The sequence below is a fragment of the Notechis scutatus genome, chromosome Z (assembly GCF_049901735.1).
Source record: "Notechis scutatus isolate UNSWTSFEM ecotype Mainland chromosome Z, rNotScu1.2, whole genome shotgun sequence".
Taxonomy (NCBI): Eukaryota; Metazoa; Chordata; class Lepidosauria; order Squamata; family Elapidae; genus Notechis; species Notechis scutatus.
In genome coordinates, this window is record NC_142025.1 from 112,299,595 (window position 1) to 112,320,733 (window position 21,139).

A 21,139-nucleotide genomic window follows, 5' to 3' on the forward strand; every position below is an offset into this window, starting at 1 on the left:
AAACTCTGTCAAGGATCTTGTACTCATCTCAAATGATCTAAGTGCTAGAGCCCACTGTAACTACGTAGCCAAAAAGGCATTAAGAGTTGTTAACCTAATCCTATATAGTTTTTTCTCTGGTAATATCACACTACTAACTAGGGCATACAAAACATTTGCTAGATCAATACTAGAATACAGCTCATCAGTCTGGAACCCACATTATGTATCTGATATTAACACAGTTGAGAAAGTCCAGAAATATTTCACAAGAAGAGTTCTCCACTCCTCTACTCATTGCAGAATACCTTATGCCACCAGACTCGAAATTCTAGAACTAGAAAAACTAGAAGTACACCGCCTTTGGTCTGATGTAAGTATAGTATATAAATCATACATTGCAATGTCCTATCTTTCAATGAATACTTCAGCTTCAACCATAACAACACAAGAGCAAACAATAGATACAAATTCAAGGTTAATCGCACAAAACTTGATTGCAGGAAATACGACTTCAGCAACAGAGTGGTCAATGTCTGGAATACTCTACCTGACTCTGTGGTTTCTTTCCCAAACCCCAAAAACGTTAACCTTAGACTTTCTACTATTGACCTCACCCCTTTCCTAAGAGGTCTGTAGGGGGTGTGAATAAGTGCACCAATGTGCCTACCGTCCCTGTCCTATTGTTTCTTTTATATATATATATTTTTAATTTTTCTTATATGTATCCATGTATTCATAACTATGTTTTTACTTATACCTATTATCTTGTAAGCAATTGACAAATAAAAAATAAATAAATAAATAAAAATAAATAAAAATTGTTTATGCCCAATTCAACATATATCATGTATCTATACCACTGAGAACAATTGATAATATCTTGGAATTGGGATTCTGGGATATACAGATTTTAAAAGCTTGACTTCCTTTTTTGTCTTGGGGAAAGCAGTTGAAGGGAATGGTCCATGTGTGCCACCAGATTCTGAAGAAATGTTTGGTGCTACAAACCAGTTTTCCGAACACTTAAGCATGCTACTCCTCTGTGGCTGAATCTTTTTATACCATGTTTCAAGCTGGTCAGTGATCAAAATCATATATCCATCTATCTATCTATCCATCATCTATCCATCTATTTGAGGGAAATAGTATAGGGTTTCCTACTTGAGAAGAGAGTTGGACAAGAATACCACCAAGGTCCCTTCCAGATTTGCTATTCTCTTATTCATCTATCCATCCATCATCTATCTATCACTCTATCACTCTATCTATCACTCTATCACTCTATCACTCTATCATTCTCTCTCTCTCTCTCTCTCTCTCTCTCTCTCTCTCTCTCTCTATATATATATATATATATATATCTTTGAGGGATATCATACACTTCATAATTCATTCCAAACCCATGCCATCTAGACATTCAAAATTAATATTTTGTGGCATCCACCGAGTTCCAGAAAATGACATTAGATAAATTTTAGCTTTGTTCATTTTGAGAGGGAAAAGTAAGATAAGAACTTGCAGTTAATACTGTAGTGTTCCACTTTGGGGAAATTTTAAGAACTTATTTCTCCCCAAAAAATTTTTTAATAGGAAAAGATATTTGTTCACTAAAAGTAAAGAATAAGAAACATATGTCTGCTAAATCCCATCACAAGGAAGGACCAGATGGTGTTCTCAGTTTCAGGAAAAGAAATAACATTTCAGATTTTAAGTTTCAGTCCAAGTACAGATATCTAAAAATGAGAATTCATGTTGAAACTGTTCCTGCAGGGCCAGATGTGATTTACAGGAACAGTAGTGTTTTGTGTTCAGCCCTTCAGGAATATGTGATATTTTGTTCATCACTCCAGATCTTTGACTCTTTGTTCATAATTTTTAAGCAATGATCTCTAATATGTTATGGCATAATTTACAAAAAACTAAAGCATCCTACCTGTGTGTTTTATATGTTTGTTAATGTATATGTGAATATATTCATATACTGTATATAAACAGATATAAACACACACAGCATATGGACACACACATGCTACAGCACGCATATTAAAAAAAAGAAGAAAAGAGACAGAGAGATGAAAGCATAATAGTTGAATATTTTTTTCTGCAGTGGGTTGCCTTCCTTTTTTCAGACTATATAATTTTAGGGGCCTGTATTTTATTCATGTCTGCCCAGTCTCATTCCTAGATCGCCAATGAAGAAAATACTCATTTCCAGGTCAAATGAATAAGTTTCATCTGAAATCGAACAGTGCAAGAATGTTGGCCTTCTCACATTCTGATTTTATCACTGAATTCTCATTTTTTACACAAGCCATTTGCAGAATTCACTGATCACTGAGAAAGAAACTTTTATTATGTGATTAAGTTTGAGACTTGATTAAACATTACAAGACTTATTTTATTTATTTATTTATTTATTTATTTGATTTGTCAATTGTTTACAAGATAATAAGTACAAGTGTATACATAGTTGTGAATATATGAAATGGGTACATATAAGAAAAATAATAGAATAAGAGAAACAATAGGACAGGGACGGTAGGCACGTTGGTGCGCTTATGCACGCCCCCTACAGACCTCTTAGGAAAGGGGTGAGGTCAATAGTAGACAGTCTAAGGTTAAAGTTTTTGGGGTTTGGGGAAGAAACTACAGAGTCGGGTAGAGTATTCCAGACATTGACCACTCTATTGCTGAAGTCGTATTTCCTGCAATCAAGTTTGGTGCGGTTTACTTTGAGTTTGTATCTGTTGTGTGCTCTTGTGTTGTTATGGTTAAAGCTCCCTCATTGACTTGAGGGAAGATAAAACAATTTGTTGGTGACGTTATAGATAAAATCCCACAAGGTCTGAATCAGATAGGAATAGCCTCTCATGTCTCCTGGGAAGTTGTATGAATTTTTTTAAAACATTGAAAAAAAAAAAGGTAAAACCTTAAAACTCCTCATGTTTAAGCTACTTCATGACCTTCAAAAAAAATCACAGAGTATCATCAATGATTGACTAGATTGAGGGATGAACAAGAAATCAGTCAATCCATCAGTCAGAATAGAGCTGGACGGGACCTTAGAGGTAGTCCAACCCTATGCTTAGGCAGAAGATCCTATACCATTCCATACAGGTGGCTGTCCAATTTCTTCTTAAAAACCTCAGGTGATTAAAGCACCTATTCTTTTTCAGCAAACTGTTCCACTGGTTAATTATTCTCACTGTTAGGAAGCTCCTCCTTAATTCCAAGTTGCTTCTCTCCTTGATTAGTTTCCATGCATTTTTTCTTGTCCTGTGTTCAAGTTCTTTGGAAAATAGATTGACCCCCTCCTCTTTGCGGCAGCCCCTCAAATATTGGAATACCACTATCATGTTCCCCCTAGTCCTTCTTTTCTCTAGACAAGCCATACCCGAATCCTGTAACTGTTCTTTATATGTTTTAGCCTCCAGGCTTTCAATCATCTTAATTGCTCTTCTCTCTACTTTTTCCAAAGTCTCAACATTTTTTTTTGTAATGTGGTGACCAAAACTGGATGCAGTACTCCAGATGTGGTCTTATGAAACTTTTTATAAAGTGGTACTAATGCTTCCCATGATTTTGATTCTATGCCTCTGGCATACAAACCAAGGATTGTATTAGCTGTTTTGGATGCAACCACATACTGCTGGTTTATATTTAAGTGATTCTCCACTAGGACTCCAAGGATCCTCTCAGAGTTCCTGGTTTTGTTTTGTTTTTTTGCAAAAAATTTGAGCCAGGTATCACCTAATCTGTACTTGTACCTTTGTTTTTTCCTGATTAAGTGTAACCTTGCTTGTCTTCACATTAAATTTTGTGTTGTTGGATGGGGCCCATGGCTCAAGTCTATCAAGATCATTTTTGGATCCTGAGCTTGTCTTCTGGGGTGTTGACTATTCCTGCCAGCTTATTGTCCTCTGAAAATTTGATGCAAGGAGAATGAGTTTACAGAGAAGATTCAGTTATCTATATTTTCTGATTACTGATTCCTTTTTCAAAATGATTCATAAATAATAAATTTACACATACACACACACACACACACACACGCACACACATGGAACAGCTTGCTTTCGGAAGTTGTAGGAGCGTCATCACTTGAGACTTTCTAAAAGAGATTGGACTGCCATTTGTCAGAAATGGTGTACGGTCTCCCGCTTGAGTGGAGGGTTGGACTACAAGGTCCCTTCCAATTCTGATTATCTGTTATCTGGAGAAAGGAAGGGAGGGAAAGAGAGAAGGATGGGGAGAGAGAGAGAGAGAGAGAGAGAGAGAGAGAGAGAGAGAGAGAGAGAGAGAGAGAGAGAGAGAGAGAGAGAGAGAGAGAGAGAGAGAGAGAGAGAAATTTCATTTTCTTATCCTAAAGATTGGATTCTGGGACAAATTCATGTAGTCATATAGTAGAACATATTATTTTGTAATAGAAGAAGTTATATTTTTAGAAATTTGAGGATACTTCTGTTCTCATTTCCCAATACGACTGCATCAAGAATTAAAATAGATTCTCTCCCATTCTCTCTTTAATTCCACCCATTTATCTTTATTGATAAATTAATTGTATTTTTAAAAAATTAAATGTACATCAGGTCCAAAATTCTAGATATCCCTGACATATGAAGTAGGTCATAGAAAGAGGAGATGTTCTTCATCATCAGAAGAGTATATGGATAATTAGTCCATTATACAAGCATTTCTTGACTTAGGACAACAGAAATCGGAATTTTGCTTGTTAAGTGCTGTGGACATTGAATGAATCATCATGTGGCCCTACCAATTTCATGATTATTTTTAACTTGGTTGTAAAGTGAATCACATGGTCATTAAGCAAATCACATGGTTGTTAAGCAAATCCATTGAGTTTGCTTGTTGAAAACTATCTAGGAAGCCTGCAAGACACCGTAACCATCATAAATAACCCTCAGATTGTGGACATAAACTGTTTCAACTCCTACCATCAAAATGATGCTATAGACCGCTGCACACCAGAACAACTAGACACAAAGACAGTTTTTTCCCCAAATGCCATCACTCTGCTAAACAAATAATTCCCTCAACACTGTCAAACTATTTACAAAGTCTGCATTACTATTACTATTAATCTTCTCACCATTCCTATCATCCATCTCCTCCCACTTGTGACTATATGACTGTAACTTTGTCATTTGTATCCTTATGGTCTATATTGACTGTTTCCTAGTATAATTTGATTGCTTATTGTACCCTATGACTATTATCAAGGGTTGTACCTTATGATTCTTGACTCTTGATGAATCTTTCTTGATGTATCTTTTCTTTTATGTGCACTGAGAGCATATGCACCAAGACAAATTCCTTGTGTGTCCATCACACTTGGCCAATAAAGAATTCTGTCTGTCTGTCTGTCTGTCTGTCTGTCTGTCTATCTGTCTATCTATCTATCTAAAAGTAAGCCATTTGCTAAATATCCAAATAATGATTACATGACATGGTAGAGTGGTGGCTGTTAAGCCTGGATTCCCCAATGGGTGTTAAGGAAAACAAACTAAACAGAATGTGCAGCGAAGTCAGATAGGAAGACAGGTAAATGTGTGAGATAAGCCTTCTCGTTAACATGCAGTAAAAATACAGATACGCTTGTGCTATCAAAATTATAATTTATTCCATTTAAGAATTATAGCATAGTCATTATAAACAGTCCATTAGTCAAATACCAAATTCAGTCAAGTCTTGTCGAGGATACTCTAATTGCAAAGTCCGTGTTGAATAGCCAGTGTCAGTACACATATAATAAATCTGTCCAAAACTTATCTTCTCTCCGTTGAGAAATCTTCAAAGTAATCCAACACTTCTTCTCCTCCCCGATCCAGCAAGAACGCAGTCTTCAATAAGCCAGCCAGTAAGAGCCAGAGAGAGAGAGCTGCTTATATAGTGCTTTTACAGCTGCACCCTTAATTACATTCCTTTAGCTTAAAGTCACATACACTTTATCTGACAAACCATGATTCATCATTTTATTATCTTTACCCAAAACAGTTAGGGTAAAACAATGTTATCCCTAACATTCTCCCCTTTTGGGTAATAATAATAAATATTACAATAATATATCCATTTACACTTTCAAATCATAATTGTCACAACTCTCTTTAAATTTTACAACAACTTGTGCTTTTGTAAACTGGTCTGCAATATTTTCTTTCGTCATACAGTACTCAAGTTTAATTAGACCATTTTTCACAGATTCTCTAACATTTAAGTATCTTAAATCAGTATGCTTTGATCTAGTCTTTACAGCAATATTAGTAGCTAATTGTATAGCTGCCTGGTTGTCCTCGTACACAATAATAGAATCTTTAACAGTTATACCCATGTCTAATAATAACTGTTTGTACAGAATTAAGTCAGTGCATAGTAATGACAGACATGAAAATTCTGCTTCCATCGTTGACAAGCTAATATGCTGTTGTCTGATTGACCTCCACCCTATTAGTGTCTTACCAAATAATATAACCATCCCAGATGTTGATTTTCTAGTGTTTATGTCAGTTGCAAAACTTGCATCTGCATAGGCACTAAGAATCAAATCACCTTTTGGCTCTAGATACAATGCATGGTGCATTGTTCCTTTAAGATATCTTAAAATTCTCTTTAATGCTTGCCAATGACATTGATGTGGATCATTATTAAATCGTGCCAGCTGATTCACACTATAAGCTATATCTGGCCTAGACCAATTGCTTATATATGATAAGCTACCAATCAAAGATTGATATATGTTCTTATCAAATTTGGGACTTTGAGCATCAATTTTGCAAATTTCCTGACTTATTGGAGTCTTCGCAGGCTTACAAAGTTCCATTTTATACAATTTAATTAATTGGCAAATTTTATCCTCTTGAGATATCTTAAATCCTTTTGTGGTTTTATTAATTGTCAATCCTAGATACTTTTTAATTTCACCTAAATGTTTTAATTTTATCCTTTTGGCTAATAATGAAATAATCTCAGTAGCTTCATTATTGGTCTTAGTAATCAAAGCAATATCATCTGTAAATAATAACAATAATGACACCGTTCCATTATTTTCTCTTTTAAACATACATGGATCTGCTAAACCAGATTTAAACCCTATATTGTTTAATTCTTTCACAATATATTGGTTCCATTCATAGCCAGATTGTTTCAATCCATATAAACTCTTCTTGAATTTCCAACAATCATTGCTATTTACTTTATTATCATTTATACCAACTGGTTTTTTCAAATATATTGTATGCTGCAATGGTGCATGTAGATATGCAGTTTCTACGTCTAAATGGTTAACTATATAATTATTCTTAGCTGCCCATACTAGAGCTGCTCTTAAAGTTGTAGCCTTAAGGTTTGGTGCAAATACCTCATCATAATCAAATACATTTTGGTTAAATCCTTGTGCTACTAATCTAGCTTTATAAGTTACTTTCCCATTATTTCCAGTCTTTACTTTAAATATCCATTTGCATCCAATGGATTTTTCTCCTGGAGGTAATTTGGTTTCTTCATAAACCTTCATTTCCTTTAATGAATTTAACTCTTTTTCCTTTGCTTTTTGCCAATTCTCCTGATCCTTAGCAGGATACATCTTAAGTTCATCTATGCTAGTAGGAACTTTATTTACTTGGCAAACAATACTTGCCTGATATCTTTCAGGTGGTCTGGTTATACGAGTTGTGCATCTAGGTATAACAGGACTTACAGGTGGACTTTCCTTTATTTCCTGTTCTTGACTATCTATCTCTTCTTGATCAATTATTTCCTCTTGACCTGATTCTATTTGCTCTTCATGGACTTCTTCTTTAATTGGACTTTTCTTATAACTAGTCTTTTCTTTCTGCCTCTTGTAGTGTTCTATAATAACATCTTTATCTGAATCTTGCTCTAATCTATTCCATCCTATATGTTCTAGGAATTGTGCACTAGCACTGCAGTATACTCTAGATGTACCTGGTTCCCAGAATCTATAAGATCTATGGTTTGCTTGATATCCAACAAAAAATAATCTTTTTGCTCTATGTTGTCCTTTGTGCCTGAGTTGTGTAGGGATATGCACCCATGCTGGTGCACCAAATGTGTGAATATAACTCAAATCAGGTTTCCTACCATGCCACAGAGTGAATGGTAATTCACCTGTTGTTGAATTAACAACATTGTTTAATAAATGATTACCACACATTATAGCTTCTCCCCACAAATTGTCAGGTAATCCAGAATCAGATAACATTGTCCTTCCCATTGATTGCAGTGTTTGGCCTCTTCTCTCTATAAATGCATTATGCTGAGGCCTATATGGTGCAGACTTTTTATGTTGAATACCTGCCATTCTAAGTCTACTCTGGAATTTATTATTTGTAAATTGCGCACCATTATCTGTTATAAGAGTTACTAATTTCTTTTTAGTTTTTCTCTCTGCAAATTTTAACCAATTAAAGAAATTTGTATACGTTTCAGTTTTTCTCTTCATTAAAAAACAGAAACCATACCTAGAATAGTGGTCCATAATGCTTAATATGTATCTAGCACCACCTACACTTGGCTTTTTAGGGCCTATTATATCGGCAAATACTACCTCTAAAGGCTCTTTGGTAGTAAATCCATCAACTCTATTTGCCGGTATAACTTTGCTTTTGTTTTGATTACAAGCAGAACATTGCAAATACTTATTACAAGGTTTTAAACTTATTCCTTTAGATAGCTGAACAGTTCTCTTAATCATTTTAAAATTTAAATGACCTAACCTTTGGTGTAACAAGTGAATACATTCATCATGAGGTTTTCTATTTTCATAAACCGTGTTAGCCACTTTTAAACCATTATCATTTAACACATATAAGTCACCTCTTAAAGACGCAGTAATTTTCTTACCTTCTTTTTCAATTAAACAAGTATCTCCCTTAAAGGTAACTATGTATCCTAATCTAACCAACATTCTAACTGAAAGCAAATTAAATTTAAGTTGAGGTACATATAACATTTTTATGTTCTCATTTATACTAGAACAATGAGCTATACCTTGACCTTTTGCTTTAATTTTCCATCCGTTTGCCAATGAGATATGCTGGGAGCTCATGGACATTTTTACAAATTTTTTGCTATCATTTGTAATACAGTGGGACGCACCACTGTCAACCACCCATAAATTATTTTTTACAACTTCATTACTATACATTGCTAACTCATAATTCTTATTTCTTCTTTGATGTCTTACAGCATTCTGGCTTGCATTCTGGCTTGCATTCTGGCACTTTGGTTTCTTACAAAATCTTGCAAATGTCCTCTCCCTCCACAATTAAAACACTTTTTAATTGTGTATGCAGTAGGAGATTCATTATTTTCCTTTTGAGGTTGCTCCCTCCTTAACTGATCTCTTTCAAGCCTTCTTCTGGCCTCTTCAATCAATCTGCCAGTGATATCAGTTAAAGTTAGGCTTTCTTTAGGCAATATTTCAAGGGAAGTTACGTAGTCATCAAAACTTTCATCTAATGAAGATAGAATTATGTAGACTTGGTGTAGTTCAGAGAAAATTAATTCCTTCTCATGAAGTTCTTGGAAAATGCTTTTCATAGTATTCAAATGACTCAGCATATCACCATTCTTTTGGAGATACGTGCGGAAAAGCTTCCGTGTTAGATTTATGTGAGCACCAACGTTATCTCGGACATAAATCCTCCTCAGTTTTTGCCAACACCCAACAGCAATTTGCTCTCCGCGTATATGAATAAGCTGCTGATCAGTTAAAGTTAATCCTATGATGCAAAATGCTTGTTCATTTTTCTCTTTAAATTCTTTTTATCTTTAGACTATCTTCCTCATCTTCAGGATCCCATTCTTCTACGTTTGGTGGATTTTCAATTATGTTCCACAGACCTTCTCTTCGTAGAAGTAGACTACATTTCATAGACCATGAAACATAGTTTGTTCCATCCAGCTTGGATATAAGGGACAAACTTTGTAGACTGACTTGTGCCATGTTTCACTATATGGAAATAAAACTATAATTGATAAAACACAGCTGTCTGTTTACTGTAACGTGTAACAACACAAAATATCACTTTTTACATAAACCTGTTTTTATCCAAGTTAAACTGACTTTGCAGTCTCTCTGGGCCCATAACCAGTGTTAAGCCTGGATTCCCCAACGGGTGTTAAAGAAAACAAACTAAACAGAATGTGCAGCGAAGTCAGATAGGAAGACAGGTAAATGTGTGAGATAAGCCTTCTCGTTAACACGCAGTAAAAATACAGATACGCTTGTGCTATCAAAATTATAATTTATTCCATTTAAGAATTATAGCATAGTCATTATAAACAGTCCATTAGTCAAATACCAAATTCAGTCAAGTCTTGTCGAGGATACTCTAATTGCAAAGTCCGTGTTGAATAGCCAGTGTCAGTACACATATCCAACACTTCTTCTCCTCCCCAATCCAGCAAGAATGCAGTCTTCAATAAGCCAGCCAGTAAGAGCCAGAGAGTGCCTTGCTGCTTATATAGTGCTTTTACAGCTGCACCCTTAATTACATTCCTTTAGCTTAAAGTCACATACACTTTATCTGACAAACCATGATTCATCATTTTATTATCTTTACCCAAAACAGTTAGGGTAAAACAATGTTATCCCTAACAGTGGCCATAACTTTAAGAACAAGTTACAGTTAGGGTTAGTCACTTTCTCAGCACAATTAAAACTTCAAACCATTCAATATATATAGCTGGTCATTGATTTATGACCATTAATTTAACTTATGGGCATAAGTCAAGAATTATCTGTGGCTATTAAAACCCCATTTAACCGCAAATCCCTATAAAAGTAATTCTACATAGTATAAGAATATAGAAAAATTGATGGTACACAATCTGAATAAATAAAGACTATACTTTAAAAAACTGTCATAAGTACATGGCAGTTGCCAAGCACTCAAATTTGGTCACCATACTATAAAATATGGTTTTATAATACTGTGGGAAGACTCCCTTTCCTTGAAGAATGAAATATTTGGGGGATATTACAAAAACAAGATATTATATTTCCCTAAATGAGAAATGGAGAAACCCATTTTTAAAGGCAGAAAGAAACCCCCACTCTTTCTTTGTAATGCCCCCCAGCAAATATTTTGTGCCCATTAAGAAAGACAGGGCCAGCCTATCTACAAAACAAAAGACCTTCAGCTCCAGGATGATGGGATTAAGAAGAACAGGACATGATCCTTCAAGACATAATAGGATCAACCCACTACCATTTAGCAGAAGACACAGAGCTCACTACATTGCACAATCTCCTAAGGGCATTTCAGATATTGCACAACCCCACTAGCAGCATCTCTGAAACTTATAAAAATCCATCAAACCAATTGGTCAGCTGCCCAGAATCACAACCTACTTAGTTCTGCTTCATCAATAAACCATCTTTCTAATCAGCCTCCATGTTTCCAGTCTTTTCCCCAGATTGGAACTGAACCAGATGGATATTTCTTCCAACAATATGGTGACTATATTTGGTCACTATATTATAAAAAAGATGTTGAGATTCTGGAAAAAGTACAGAGAAGAGCAACTGAGATGATTAAATGAGACTAAAACATAAAAAGAATGGTTGCAGGAATTGTGTATGTCTAGTCTAATCAAAAGAAGGACTAGGGGTAACATGAAGCAGTGTCCTAGTATCTCAGGGGCTGCCACAAAGAAGAGGGAGTCAAGCTATTCTCCAAAGCATCTGAAGGCAGGGCAAGAAGCAGTGGGTGGAAACTAGTCAAGGAGAGAAGCAACCTAGAACTAAGGAGAAATTTCCTGACAGTTAGAACAATTAATCAGTGGAATAACTTGCCTCCAGAACTTATGAATGCTCCAACACTGGAGGTTTTTTAAAAAAAGATTTGACAGCCACCTATCTGAAATGGTATGGGTCTCCTGCTTGAGCAGGGAATTGGATTACAAGGTCCCTTCCAGCACTATTCTGATTGATTAATTCCACATGCCTGTAAGCAACATTCATGGTTCCCAAGACTATACTGGAATTTGTAATAAAAATATTCACAACAAGAAGTCCTGTTGTTTATCATATCATCAATATCATAATTAATCTTTGAATCCGCTTATATGTATAATATAAATATATTCATAACTATGTTTTTACTTATACCTATTATCTTGTAAGCAATTGATAAACCAAACAAACAAACAAATAAATAAATGAATGAATGAATGAATGAATGAATGAATGAATGAATGAATGAATAAAAAGATGCAGACAACTCAACAGATTTGGAAAGTAGCGTTGCCAGTTGGATACAAACAGTAGAGAAAACAAAGAGAGAAGGCAATCTCATTGTGAAGGATAAGTCAGGCAAGTAAAATGAATAATTTTAAAGAGGATTTTAAGAAGAGATTGGACAACCATTTGTCTGAAATAGATTTGGCCCTATACTATAGAGTTTCCTGCCTCAGCAGGGGGTTGGACTAAAAGACCTCCAAGGTCCCTTCCAACCCTGTTATTCTGTATTCTGTAAATTTTGATTATGTGACCATGAGGATGCTGCAATGGTCACAGGGGTGATGACCAGTCAGAAGTCACTTTTTTTCGCTGCCATTGTAACTTGGAATAGTTACTAAACCAACGGTCGTAAGTTGAGGATTAACTGCACTTTCGTTGGGTTTTTGTGAGAGTTGATAAAACTAAGTAGAATTAATTAGAAAGCCACATAGCCATTGAAACATTGGGATTTTAAAAGATCCAGATGGTGTTTTCAGGTTCACTTGAACTGTTGAGTTTCGGTACAACTGCCGAGATTTGAAAGTGAGAATTTGGACCAAAGATCAATTCCTGAAACTTTTCACATTAGAGACAGATGTGGATATACAGGAACCATAAATATGTTAAGTTTAGTCCATTGGCTAAAGTGAATTATTTTATTTCTTTCATTCAATCACGCCATCATGTTAATTTTTGGAAAAAGCAAAAGTATTTCTATACCCACATATGCGTTACTATGCATATTATATTATGCACATTATATCATATAGTATATCAATATCATAACAATAGAAAAGGGTTTGCTCTGTCTATTTTTTGGTTTCCTGTTTTGTTTTGTTTTTTTGCTAGGTTTAGTTTTTCACATTTGGGGACAAGTATCATTTTTTAAAAATAATTTTTTAAATGAGCTTTTCTAAACAGATACATTTTTGGTTGCAAACTTGCATATGAGCCATTTTCTTTTCAAATATCTCTTTAGGTATTATTTTTATACATTTGTGATTTTCAGGCAGATGCTTCCTTTAAGGATACCGTGGTCCTCAATTTACGACCACAATTGGGCCCAACATTTCTGTTTTTAAGTGAGACCTTTCTAAAATGAATTTTGCCCCATTTGATGACCTCTCTTGCCAAGTTAAGTGGATCATTGCAGTTGTTAAATTAGCAGCATGTTTGTTAAGTGAATCTAGGCTCCCCATTGACTTTGTTTGTCAGAAGGTCAAAAAGGGAATCCCATGACCCTGGGACACTGCAACCATCATAAATACGAGTCAGTTGCCAAGTGTCTGAATGCTGATTACATGGCTATGGGGATGTCACAATGGTCATAAGTGTGAAAAATGGTCATCAGTCATATTTTTCAGTGCCACTGTAACTTTGAATAGTCACTGAATGAATTGTAAGTCCAGGATTACAAGTTATCAAATTCATTAGAAATTCAATTGTGAGTAATTTAATTACAGGTTTGTGTTTGTTCAAAAAGGCAATATTGCAAACAATTCATATTGCATTTCCAAATCTAATCTCTCCCCTTGACTGTTCATTAGACCTTCCCTTCCTTTCCTTTCCCTTCCTTCCTCTCATTCCCACCTCTTTTGTTTTTCCTTCTTTTGCTCTCTCTAGTTTTTTCCCCTTCCCTTTCCTTCATTTTCCCTTCCCTTTCCTCTTCTCATTCCTATCTTTTCTTCCTTCCATCCTTCCCTCTGTTTTTCCCCGTTCCCTTTCCCTTCCCTTCAATTTCCCCTTCCCTTCCTTCTTCTCATTCCCATCTTTTTCTTCCTTCCTTCCCTCTGTTTTTTCCCTTCCCTTCATTTTCCCTTCCCTTCTTAACTGAATATAAACACATTTAGTTCCCTAAAAATCCCACCCTCCACCTCCCCAAAACATAACCTCGGTGATGTGAGTTTTTCCCTTCCCTTCATTTTTCCTTCCCTACCCTTCCCTTCCCTCTTCTCATTCCTATCTTCCCTTCTTTCCTTCTTTCCTTCCTTTTGTTTTTCCCTTCCCTTCCCTCTTCTTTTCTATCTTTTCTTCTTTCCATTCATCTTTCTGTTTTTCCTTCCCTTTATTTTCCCTTCCTTTTCCCCTTCCCTTCCTTCTTCTCATTCCCATCTTTTTCTTCCTTCCTTCCATCTGTTTTTTCCTTCCCTTCATTTTCCCTTCCCTAACCTCTTCTCTTTTCTATCTTTTCTTCTTTCCATCCTTCTGTTTTTTCTTCCTTCATTTTCCCTTCCCTTTCCCCTTCCCCTTCCCTTCCTTCTTTTCATTCCCATCTTTTCTTCCTTCCTTCCCTCTGTTTTTTCCCTTCCCTTCATTTCCCTTCCCTTCTTAACTGAATATAAACACATTTAGTTCCCTAAAAATCCCACCCTCCACCTCCCCAAAACATAACCTCGGTGACGTGAGTTCTCGGTTAATTTTCCTCCCTTTCACTTCCATGGAAAGAGAGAAAATTCCATACAGAATGAAAATAATATGGGAAGAAAAGTGCCCACAATTATTACATTTAGTGAGCCTGCAAGACTCTACTGAAGTAATCATATACAGAAGATGACAAATATTTGATCCAAATATTACATCAGGTTTATGCCATGATGATTCATAATATTATTTTCTTAGCATCATGTCTGGATTCACATGGGAAATTAGAAACAGACCCCTCTGGAGGTGTTATCTCAAGTGTTTATGAAAAATCAGTTCATAACTTCTCATTTCTATAATCTAATTTCCAGAAAAGGCTTTAAATACTAGGTAAAACATATTTTTTTAATCAGAGTGGATAAAATATTTCTTTGAAAGCCATTGAAATTTGAATATCCTGTTTGAAGATGTAGCATCACCACTGAGAAGTTGTAAAAAGATTTTTTACAACGATGCATTATGCATTATACAGTATTTGGAGCCTAGGGATGAACTAAGTTTAACTGCATATGCTGATGCAAGTTTCGCTACAGACTTACCTACACACAAATCAACATCATGTGCTGTAGTGTTATTAGGAAAGGTGTTAATTGGATGGTGGTCTATTCAACAAAAACATCTAAGCTTATCAACAATGGAGGCTGAATTCTCATGTTTGTCTCTATTATGTACAGACTTAGTATGTTATAAACAACTAATGATAGACATGGGAATTGATGTAAAGGAACCTATTGTTGTATATGAAGACAACCAATCAGCAATTCAGATGGCTTCCAATCTCGCTGTAAAGACAAGATCAAAACACACCGATTGACGATATCTAAATGTAAGACAATGTGTTCAAAGTAAAATGATTAAACTGAAGTACTGCATGTCAGAGAATAACATTGCAGATCATTTTATGAAAGCCCAAGGCACTGTAAAACATAAGGCTTGTTGTGAGGAATATGAACTTAAACTGTAAGGTTTTACGTATTGTCCTACCCTAAGGGGAGAATGTTAGGAATGATAGTCACCTAACAGTTGGGTTGGCAATATATAAACCAGGATAGTTATTTAATACTGTTGTATCTTTAAGAGAATGCTGTAATTGTGATTGGCTGAGGTTCCGCCGACAGCCATAAGATGGAGCCAGAAACCTGGTTTGCTCTCTTGCATTTTCCCTATTGCCTTTTGCCTGATTGTTGTTCTGCTGGAATTGCTGTGAGTCTTGCAAACTGTTAGCAAACTCCGTTTACTGAACTTTGCTTATGATACTGGACTTCATTTTTGGATTATCCCTGGACTGATTGCATTGAATACTACCTGCTTTAACCGTGTATGATTTTGGATTGTTTGTTGGGCTTTGTTTACCCATTTACTGGAAGTAAAACCTACATTTTACTATTAAGTGTATCTGTGTGTTGGTTGTGTGTTATTCAACACCACTCTCACTACATTTCCCTGAGTGCACTCATTCTCCTAATGGAGAATACCTCAACATTAAGAATACAGGAAATAGGTACAAATAAATGGGAACAATAGGACAGGGATGGTAGGCATGATATTGCACTTATGCACACCCCTTACAGACCACTTAGGAATGGGGTGAGGTCAATAGTGGTTAGTTTGAGGTTAAAGAAGTGGGGGTTAGAGGATGTAACAACAGAGTCAGGTAGTGCATTCGAGGCATTGACCACTCTGTTGCTGAAGTCGTACTTTCTGCAATCAATTTGAAGCGATTTACATAGAGTTTGTATCTTTTGTGTGCTCTTGTATTGTTGCGGTTGAAGCTGAAGTAGTCATTGACTGATACGACATTGTAGCAGATAATTTTGTGTGCTACGCTTAAGTCTAACCATAGGCGGCGTAGTTCAAGGTTGTCCAAGCCCAAAATCTCAAGCCTGGTGATATAGGGTATTCTGTTGTGAGCAGAGGATTGTAGTACTCTTCTCATGAAATACTTCTGGACTTGCTCAATTGTATTAATGTCTGATATGCAGTGTGGATTCCAGACTGATGAGCTGTATTCGAGTATTGGTCTGGCAAAAGTTTTGTATGCTCTAATTAGCAATTCAATATTTCCGGAGTGGAAGCTTTATAAGATTAGATTTGCAACTCTTAATGCCTTTTTGGCAATGCTGTTACAGTGAGCTCTGGTGCTTAGGTCATTTGATATGAGAACCCCAAGGTCCTTGAACAGAGTGAGGATCATCAACGAGGTCATATCCACCTAGTTTGTATTTGGTGTACTGATTTTTTTTTACCAATGTGTTGGACAGAGCATTTGTTGGTCAAGATTTGGAGTTGCCAGATGTTTGACCATTCAAACATATAATCAAGGTCGCTTTGAAGGATAGTAGCATTGTCAGTGGTGTTGAATAGTTTTACATCATCCAGGAAGAGGATGCAGTTGCTTATAAGATGATCACAAAGGTCATTTATACAGAGTATAAAGAGTATGGGTCCTAGAATGCTGCCTTGGGGGATACTGCTGTTAACTGGAGCAGAGTTTGATATAGCACCCCCTATTTTTACTATTTGTTGCCTGTTTGACAGGAATGCAGTAAACCAGGACTTCCGGTTTGCAGGGCTTCGGCGGCAGGCAGGAATCCGCGATTGTGCGCGGTTTCTGCCTGGACTCGCCGCTGGAGCACCCCGAGCCAGTAGGTTTGGGGGCTAAGCCACCTCGTAGAGGTGGTGAAGACGGGGGAGATCCCAGCAGGGTCGAGGAAAGCTGCATCTTTCCTCCTCAGCTGGCTAAACTCCCTTTCCCAGAGGCGGTAAGAACGGCGGTCAGAAATGGCCACCTCAAAGAAGCACTCATCCAGAAAAGAAAGTGCAGGAGGAAGTTAAGAAGTGAAAGTTTTGGCTGACCGGGATAAGAAGCAACAGCTAAGGTATCCTGGAATTTAAATTTTATAAAGATACATCGCCCCTAAGACGATTCGGAAGCAGTGAATGAAAGTGAAAAGGAAAAGTCTTTTTTCTTCACTCTCCTTCCTTACATTGACAGTGAGAGAGCTGAATGAGAAATCGGAAAAATCCACTTTGGCACCAATAGGTAATTAAACTGGAAATATAATTAAATGCCAAGGGGACAATAGATTTCTGAACATTAAAAAATCTTTTTTTGCTATAAGTGGAAAGGGAGAGGAAAAAAATAATAGCAGGATTTGGAAGGAGGAGTCTGCCTGGAACTCAAAAGAATCTAAAGTTAAATCCTAATAAGACTTCTAAAAGATACATTTTAACTGGAACTTTGCAACTAAATAGTAACCCCAGGAAGAGAAAGTGAAAAAAGAAGAAAGTGTTAAAAGAAACAGTTTGTGTGTATTTGGATTGTTTGGTGACTTTGGGACTTCTGGAAATTATATTTGAATGACTAAAAACAATTGGGTGGTTGTTTAAAAATTCTACAATAGCATCACTTGTGGATGAACTGAAAATGGAATTTAAAAATATAAAGAAGAGGCACAAGAAGAGAAGGGCTCTTTTGGCTCCATTTTTCAATTCTTAGAAATGGCGATCTGTACCTACGAGAAACTACAAGAAAAGACTGCGCAACAAGATTGGGACAAAGAAGAAGCCATCTTTAATGAACAAGTAACTTTATCTGGGGAAGAAAGGGGTAAGGGGAGGAAGAGAATGGAGAATTCAAGACCTAAAAAACAACCAAAAAGGGAAAATAATGTGAAAAGTGGATATAATGTTAGAAAGCAACAGAAAAGGGGAAAACAAAAATGGAGGTGGAGAGACAAGGGGGTAAAAAGGGGAGAGAGGAGAAGAAAGGGAGGAAGGAAGGGAGGAGAAGTTATAAAGATTTGGAGCAAGATGTAAAGAAACAGGACTTATTCAGAGATAATGGGTGAAAACTTAACTGAAAAAGCGATTCTTTAAAGGTACATAAGATTGTATTGTTATATTAGTATTAGAAATAATGTTAGAAAATTGGAAACAACATATGATTAAAAAGTGGAATAAAAAAGTCAGTATAATTCACTGAAACTTTTGTGAACAAAATAAATAAAATGAAATAAATGAGCGAATTGAATTAGGAAGGAATGGGAACATTTTATCTACTCAATGTTTTATAAAATATAAGTGAAGTCGGGGGAAGTAACTATGGAAAGTTTATAAGTGTTTCCATAAAAGTATGATATTTATTTGAAAAGTAATGTGTAAAATGTTTAAGATTTAAATGAATATTAATATTAATGATAGAATTGAATTGGTATGGATTGTTGTTTTAATTATATTATATATTCATAATTGTCTCTTTAAAAAAAAATATAGTGTGTAGTTTTAGAATGTACCAAGCAGAATCCGAATGGAAGTTATGTATTATATTAAGTGTTATTTTTAGGGAAAGATATAAAGGCGTCATACTCCAATCAGTGATTACAGGAGAAATTTTATTTAATGAGAAAAGATAATAGACAGCTGAAACAGGACAGATTAAGAATGGAAGTATGATGATCTGAATTAAGATGTAATAAATAAAATAAAATTAAGAAATAAAACAGGGGAGAAGCTATATAGAAAATGTAGAATGGTAATAAGATACGAAATGGTATATAAAAATGAGCATGAATATGAATTCGTATCTGTACGAAGAGATGTAACCCGGGATCAAGCTGCTTTCAAAAAAGATGTTTTATGTTTTTATGTTTTTATGTTCTATGTTTTGTTTGTTTGTGTTTGTTTTTAAAAATCAATTTTAAAAAAAGGAATGCAGTAATCCACTTATGAAGGGATCCAGAAATGCTGTAAGAGTTTAGTTTTAACAGTAGTTTGTCATGTACCACTGAATCAAAGGCTTTGCAGAAGCCTATGTAAATTGTGTCTATAGCTTTACCATGGTCAAGTAGAGTAGTCCATATGTTTTTGCAGTGTAGGAGTTGTAGAGTGCAGGACACTTTTTTCCTGAAACCAAATTGTTTTTTGGGGAGTAGGTTGTTTGACTCTAAATGGAGAGTGATGAATTGGTTAATGATTGATTCCATGACTTTGCACGTGACATAACACAGTGAGATTGGTCTGTAGTTTTCAACAAGACTGGGGTCACATTTTTTGAAGATAGGGATGACCATAGCTAAGGACCATAGGTTTGGTAAGGAGCTGGTTCTGAATGATATCTTATATATAATGCTTAGGGGTTCCACTATGGCAGAGGAGAGCTTTTTTAAGAAGTAGGCACATAATCCATCAGGGCCAATAGATAGGGATGGTTTTAGGTTATGTAGTGCCTTTTCTATGTTATCTTCTGTAAAGTCAATATGTAGTAGGTCATTACAGTTAGTTGTGGTATGACTAGGAAATGTGGGGCATGAACCATTGCTGTTTACAAAGACTGAACTGAAGAATGTGTTGAAGAGATTGGTCTTAACAGCCTCATTGTTGCAGTCTTTCCCATTTGGTCCTTTTAGGGATGGGATGGTTCTTGAGTTTTTAAGTTTGGTGTTAACATAATTGTAGAAGGTGTGGGTGGACTTTGTACGTAGGAGGTTTTCCTCTTGCTTGCAGTGGTAATTGTGCATTCTGCCTTTATCTGTCGGTATAGGGTGTTGTATTGATTTTTAAAGTTTGCTACATAGCTAGTTTTGTTTTTACGCCATTGCAATCTTTATTGAAGTTTCCTTATTTTTATGGGTAATTTGTTTTTGTTTTTTGTTTTGGGGGTTACTAATGGTACATATAGTTTAATGACTCTTTCAAGTTCAAACAAGAATAATGATCTTCTGTAATATTACAGCTAGAGAACAGAATGTGCCAATCAAGAGATGATAGGTCAGCATCTATGAGATCATAGTTGGCTTTTTTGAAGTTGTATTTTGGGGGTCCATCTTTATGACCCTCTTTATGAGGGTGTAAATTGAGACAAAAGTCGATCATACTGTGGTTACTGTTTGAAAAAGGTTCTTGTATTTGTAGGCCATATATTGAATTTGAGCTGTTGCAGAAGATAAGATCGAGGCAGTTATTGAGTCTAGTGTTGTTAGTTACTAATTGATCCAGTCCCAGTGTAGTAACAGCATTGTACAGGGTTGCATATATGGGTTTGGATGTACATTCATTTAGGGTCCAATTTATAAGAGGTAGATTGAAATCACCAAGGAAAATAAGAGGTGAGGGCAAGAGGCAGCCCACGTTAACAGTGAAGTTAGCTTGTCTGCATGAGCTATGTCATAATCTGAGGCTCTGTAGCATAGTAGGAACCAGATTGTGGCATTTAAGGACAGTTCACAGACGATGGTCTCTGGAAGAGTAAGTTCTTGTGTAATTTGAATCTTTTCTAGATTTAGGGATTTTTGTAGAAGATAGCAACTTCACCTTCTCTATGTATTTCACGATCTGACCGATAAACGTGATATTCACTTACTGTGGTAATGGAGTCTGGAAAAGATGCATTTAACCATGTCTCACAGACAAATATAATGTCAAATGTGGTCTTGCCTAATAAGGTGCATTTTGTTTGCAAGGCTTCTTGCA